The following is a 7,086-nucleotide window of genomic DNA, read 5'->3' on the forward strand; positions in this document are numbered from 1 at the left end:
TAGTTAGGATGGTGATGGTGATGGTGGTTAATAAAGATATATTCTAGTTAGGATGGTGATGGTGGATAATAAAGATATATTCTAGTTAGGATGGTGATGGTGATGGTGGAGTTAATAAAGATATATTCTAGTTAGGATGGTGATGGTGGTTAATAAAGATATATTCTAGTTAGGATAGTGGGGTTAATAAAGATATATTCTAGTTAGGATGGTGATGGTGGTTAATAAAGATATATTCTAGTTAGGATGGTGATGGTGATGGTGGGGTTAATAAAGATATATTGTAGTTAGGATGGTGATGGTGATGGTGGATAATAAAGATATATTCTAGTTAGGATGGTGATGGTGATGGTGGATAATAAAGATATATTCTAGATAGGATGGTGATGAAGGATAATAAAGATATATTCTAGTTAGGATGGTGATGGTGATGGTGGTTAATAAAGATATATTCTAGTTAGGATGGTGATGGTGGTTAATAAAGATATATTCTAGTTAGGATGGTGATGGTGGATAATAAAGATATATTCTAGTTAGGATGGTGATGGTGGAGTTAATAAAGATATATTCTAGTTAGGATGATGATGGTGGGGTTAATAAAGATATATTCTAGTTAGGATGGTGATGGTGGGGTTAATAAAGATATATTCTAGTTAGGATGGTGATGGGGGTTAATAAAGATATATTCTAGTTAGGATGGTGATGGTGATGGTGGAGTTAATAAAGATATATTCTAGTTAGGATGGTGATGGTGATGGTGGAGTTAATAAAGATATATTCTAGTTAGGATGGTGATGGTGATGGGGGTTAATAAAGATATATTCTAGTTAGGATGGTGATGGTGGATAATAAAGATATATTCTAGTTAGGATGGTGATGGTGGTTAATAAAGATATATTCTAGTTAGGATAGTGGGGTTAATAAAGATATATTCTAGTTAGGATGGTGATGGTGATGGTGGTTAATAAAGATATATTCTAGTTAGGATGGTGATGGTGGGATTAATAAAGATATATTCTAGTTAGGATGGTGATGGTGATGGTGGATAATAAAGATATATTCTAGTTAGGATGGTGATGGTGATGGTGAGGTTAATAAAGATATATTCTAGTTAGGATGGTGATGGTGATGGTGGGGTTAATAAAGATATATTCTAGTTAGGATGGTGATGGTGGTTAATAAAGATATATTGTAGTTAGGATGGTGATGGTGATGGTGGATAATAAAGATATATTCTAGTTAGGATGGTGATGGTGGGATTAATAAAGATATATTCTAGTTAGGATGGTGATGGTGATGGTGGATAATAAAGATATATTCTAGTTAGGATGGTGATGGTGATGGTGAGGTTAATAAAGATATATTCTAGTTAGGATGGTGATGGTGATGGTGGGGTTAATAAAGATATATTCTAGTTAGGATGGTGATGGTGATGGTGAGGTTAATAAAGATATATTCTAGTTAGGATGGTGATGGTGATGGTGGGGTTAATAAAGATATATTCTAGTTAGGATGGTGATGGTGGATAATAAAGATATATTCTAGTTAGGATGGTGATGGTGATGGTGGTTAATAAAGATATATTCTAGTTAGGATGGTGATGGTGAGGTTAATAAAGATATATTCTAGTTAGGATGGTGATGGTGATGGTGGGGTTAATAAAGATATATTCTAGTTAGGATGGTGATGGTGGTTAATAAAGATATATTCTAGTTAGGATGGTGATGGTGATGGTGGGGTTAATAAAGATATATTCTAGTTAGGATGGTGAAGGTGGTTAATAAAGATATATTCTAGTTAGGATGGTGATGGTGATGGTGGGGTTAATAAAGATATATTCTAGTTAGGATGGTGATGGTGGTTAATAAAGATATATTCTAGTTAGGATGGTGATGGTGGATAATAAAGATATATTCTAGTTAGGATGGTGATGGTGATGGTGGGGTTAATAAAGATATATTGTAGTTAGGATGGTGATGGTGATGGTGGATAATAAAGATATATTCTAGTTAGGATGGTGATGGTGGTTAATAAAGATATATTCTAGTTAGGATGGTGATGGGGGTTAATAAAGATATATTCTAGTTAGGATGGTGATGGTGATGGTGGTTAATAAAGATATATTCTAGTTAGGATGGTGATGGTGGATAATAAAGATATATTCTAGTTAGGATGGTGATGGTGATGGTGGAGTTAATAAAGATATATTCTAGTTAGGATGGTGATGGTGGTTAATAAAGATATATTCTAGTTAGGATAGTGGGGTTAATAAAGATATATTCTAGTTAGGATGGTGATGGTGGGGTTAATAAAGATATATTCTAGTTAGGATGGTGATGGTGGATAATAAAGATATATTCTAGTTAGGATGGTGATGGTGATGGTGAGGTTAATAAAGATATATTCTAGTTAGGATGGTGATGGTGATGGTGGGGTTAATAAAGATATATTCTAGTTAGGATGGTGATGGTGGGATTAATAAAGATATATTCTAGTTAGGATGGTGATGGTGGGATTAATAAAGATATATTCTAGTTAGGATGGTGATGGTGGATAATAAAGATATATTCTAGTTAGGATGGTGATGGTGATGGTGAGGTTAATAAAGATATATTCTAGTTAGGATGGTGATGGTGATGGTGGGGTTAATAAAGACATATTCTAGTTAGGATGGTGATGGTGATGGTGAGGTTAATAAAGATATATTCTAGTTAGGATGGTGATGGTGATGGTGGGGTTAATAAAGATATATTCTAGTTAGGATGGTGATGGTGGATAATAAAGATATATTCTAGTTAGGATGGTGATGGTGATGGTGGTTAATAAAGATATATTCTAGTTAGGATGGTGATGGTGATGGTGAGGTTAATAAAGATATATTCTAGTTAGGATGGTGATGGTGGGGTTAATTAAGATATATTCTAGTTAGGATGGTGATGGTGATGGTGGGGTTAATAAAGATATATTCTAGTTAGGATGGTGATGGTGGTTAATAAAGATATATTCTAGTTAGGATGGTGATGGTGGGGTTAATAAAGATATATTCTAGTTAGGATGGTGATGGTGATGGTGGGGTTAATAAAGATATATTCTAGTTAGGATGGTGATGGTGGTTAATAAAGATATATTCTAGTTAGGATGGTGATGGTGATGGTGGGGTTAATAAAGATATATTCTAGTTAGGATGGTGAAGGTGGTTAATAAAGATATATTCTAGTTAGGATGGGGATGGTGGGGTTAATAAAGATATATTCTAGTTAGGATGGTGATGGTGGTTAATAAAGATATATTCTAGTTAGGATGGTGATGGTGATGGTGGTTAATAAAGATATATTCTAGTTAGGATGGTGATGGTGGTTAATAAAGATATATTCTAGTTAGGATGGTGATGGTGATGGTGGTTAATAAAGATATATTCTAGTTAGGATGGTGATGGTGGGGTTAATAAAGATATATTCTAGTTAGGATGGTGATGGGGGTTAATAAAGATATATTCTAGTTAGGATGGTGATGGTGGTTAAAAGATATATTCTAGTTAGGATGGGATGGTGGTTAAAATAGATATATTCTAGTTAGGATGGTGATGGTGGAGTTAATAAAGATATATTCTAGTTAGGATGATGATGGTGGATAATAAAGATATATTCTAGTTAGGATGGTGATGGTGTGGTTAATAAAGATATATTCTAGTTAGGATGGTGATGGGGGTTAATAAAGATATATTCTAGTTAGGATGGTGATGGTGATGTTGGTTAATAAAGATATATTCTAGTTAGGATGGTGATGGTGTGGTTAATAAAGATATATTCTAGTTAGGATGGTGATGGGGGTTAATAAAGATATATTCTAGTTAGGATGGTGATGGTGATGTTGGTTAATAAAGATATATTCTAGTTAGGATGGTGATGGTGATGTTGGTTAATAAAGATATATTCTAGTTAGGATGGTGATGGTGGATAATAAAGATATATTCTAGTTAGGATGGTGATGGTGTGGTTAATAAAGATATATTCTAGTTAGGATGGTGATGGGGGTTAATAAAGATATATTCTAGTTAGGATGGTGATGGTGATGTTGGTTAATAAAGATATATTCTAGTTAGGATGGTGATGGTGGTTAATAAAGATATATTCTAGTTAGGATGGTGGGGTTAATAAAGATATATTCTAGTTAGGATGGTGATGGTGATGGTGGTTAATAAAGATATATTCTAGTTAGGATGGTGATGGTGGGATTAATAAAGATATATTCTAGTTAGGATGGTGATGGTGGGATTAATAAAGATATATTCTAGTTAGGATGGTGATGGGGGTTAATAAAGATATATTCTAGTTAGGATGGTGATGGTGATGGTGGATAATAAAGATATATTCTAGTTAGGATGGTGATGGTGATGGTGAGGTTAATAAAGATATATTCTAGTTAGGATGGTGATGGTGATGGTGGGGTTAATAAAGATATATTCTAGTTAGGATGGTGATGGTGATGGTGAGGTTAATAAAGATATATTCTAGTTAGGATGGTGATGGTGATGGTGGGGTTAATAAAGATATATTCTAGTTAGGATGGTGATGGTGGATAATAAAGGTATATTCTAGTTAGGATGGTGATGGTGATGGTGGTTAATAAAGATATATTCTAGTTAGGATGGTGATGGTGGGGTTAATAAAGATATATTCTAGTTAGGATGGTGATGGTGCGGTTAATAAAGATATATTCTAGTTAGGATGGTGATGGTGATGGTGGGGTTAATAAAGATATATTGTAGTTAGGATGGTGATGGTGGTTAATAAAGATATATTGTAGTTAGGATGGTGATGGTGATGGTGGGGTTAAAAAAGATATATTCTAGTTAGGATGGTGATGGTGGGGTTAATAAAGATATATTGTAGTTAGGATGGTGATGGTGATGGTGGATAATAAAGATATATTCTAGTTAGGATGGTGATGGTGATGGTGGGGTTAATAAAGATATATTCTAGTTAGGATGGTGATGGTGGTTAATAAAGATATATTCTAGTTAGGATGGTGATGGTGATGGTGGGGTTAAAAAGATATATTCTAGTTAGGATGGTGATGGTGATGGTGGGGTTAATAAAGATATATTCTAGTTAGGATGGTGATGGTGGGGTTAATAAAGATATATTCTAGTTAGGATGGTGATGGTGATGGTGGTTAATAAAGATATATTCTAGTTAGGATGGTGATGGTGATGGTGGTTAATAAAGATATATTCTAGTTAGGATGGTGATGGTGGTTAATAAAGATATATTCTAGTTAGGATGGTGATGGGGGTTAATAAAGATATATTCTAGTTAGGATGGTGATGGTGTGGTTAATAAAGATATATTCTAGTTAGGATGGTGATGTGATGGTGGATAATAAAGATATATTCTAGTTAGGATGGTGATGGGGGTTAATAAAGATATATTCTAGTTAGGATGGTGATGGTGATGTTGGTTAATAAAGATATATTCTAGTTAGGATGGTGATGGTGGATAATAAAGATATATTCTAGTTAGGATGGTGATGGTGATGGTGGGGTTAATAAAGATATATTCTAGTTAGGATGGTGATGGTGGTTAATAAAGATATATTCTAGTTAGGATGGTGATGGTGATGGTGGTTAATAAAGATATATTCTAGTTAGGATGGTGATGGTGGGATTAATAAAGATATATTCTAGTTAGGATGGTGATGGTGGGATTAATAAAGATATATTCTAGTTAGGATGGTGATGGGGGTTAATAAAGATATATTCTAGTTAGGATGGTGATGGTGATGGTGGGGTTAATAAAGATATATTCTAGTTAGGATGGTGATGGTGATGGTGGATAATAAAAATATATTCTAGTTAGGATGGTGATGGTGATGGTGAGGTTAATAAAGATATATTCTAGTTAGGATGGTGATGGTGATGGTGGGGTTAATAAAGATATATTCTAGTTAGGATGGTGATGGTGATGGTGGTAAATAAAGATATATTCTAGTTAGGATGGTGATGGTGGGGTTAATAAAGATATATTCTAGTTAGGATGGTGATGGTGCGGTTAATAAAGATATATTCTAGTTAGGATGGTGATGGTGATGGTGGGGTTAATAAAGATATATTGTAGTTAGGATGGTGATGGTGATGGTGGATAATAAAGATATATTGTAGTTAGGATGGTGATGGTGATGGTGGGGTTAATAAAGATATATTCTAGTTAGGATGGTGATGGTGGTTAATAAAGATATATTGTAGTTAGGATGGTGATGGTGATGGTGGGGTTAAAAAATATATATTCTAGTTAGGATGGTGATGGTGGGGTTAATAAAGATATATTGTAGTTAGGATGGTGATGGTGATGGTGGATAATAAAGATATATTCTAGTTAGGATGGTGATGGTGATGGTGGTTAATAAAGATATATTCTAGTTAGGATGGTGATGGTGATGGTGGATAATAAAGATATATTCTAGTTAGGATGGTGATGGTGATGGTGGGGTTAATAAAGATATATTCTAGTTAGGATGGTGATGGTGGTTAATAAAGATATATTCTAGTTAGGATGGTGATGGTGATGGTGGATAATAAAGATATATTCTAGTTAGGATGGTGATGGTGGTTAATAAAGATATATTGTAGTTAGGATGGTGATGGTGGATAATAAAGATATATTCTAGTTAGGATGGTGATGGTGGGGTTAATAAAGATATATTCTAGTTAGGATGGTGATGGGGGTTAATAAAGATATATTCTAGTTAGGATGGTGATGGTGGAGTTAATAAAGATATATTCTAGTTAGGATGGTGATGGTGGTGGTGGATAATAAAGATATATTCTAGTTAGGATGGAGATGGTGATGGTGGAGTTAATAAAGATATATTCTAGTTAGGATGGTGATGGTGTGGTTAATAAAGATATATTCTAGTTAGGATGGTGATGGTGATGGTGGTTAATAAAGATATATTCTAGTTAGGATGGTGATGGTGATGGTGGTTAATAAAGATATATTCTAGTTAGGATGGTGATGGTGATGGTGGGGTTAATAAAGATATATTCTAGTTAGGATGGTGATGGTGATGGTGAGGTTAATAAAGATA

Source organism: Oncorhynchus kisutch, linkage group LG29 (genome assembly GCF_002021735.2).
Source record: "Oncorhynchus kisutch isolate 150728-3 linkage group LG29, Okis_V2, whole genome shotgun sequence".
NCBI classification, from domain to species: domain Eukaryota; kingdom Metazoa; phylum Chordata; class Actinopteri; order Salmoniformes; family Salmonidae; genus Oncorhynchus; species Oncorhynchus kisutch.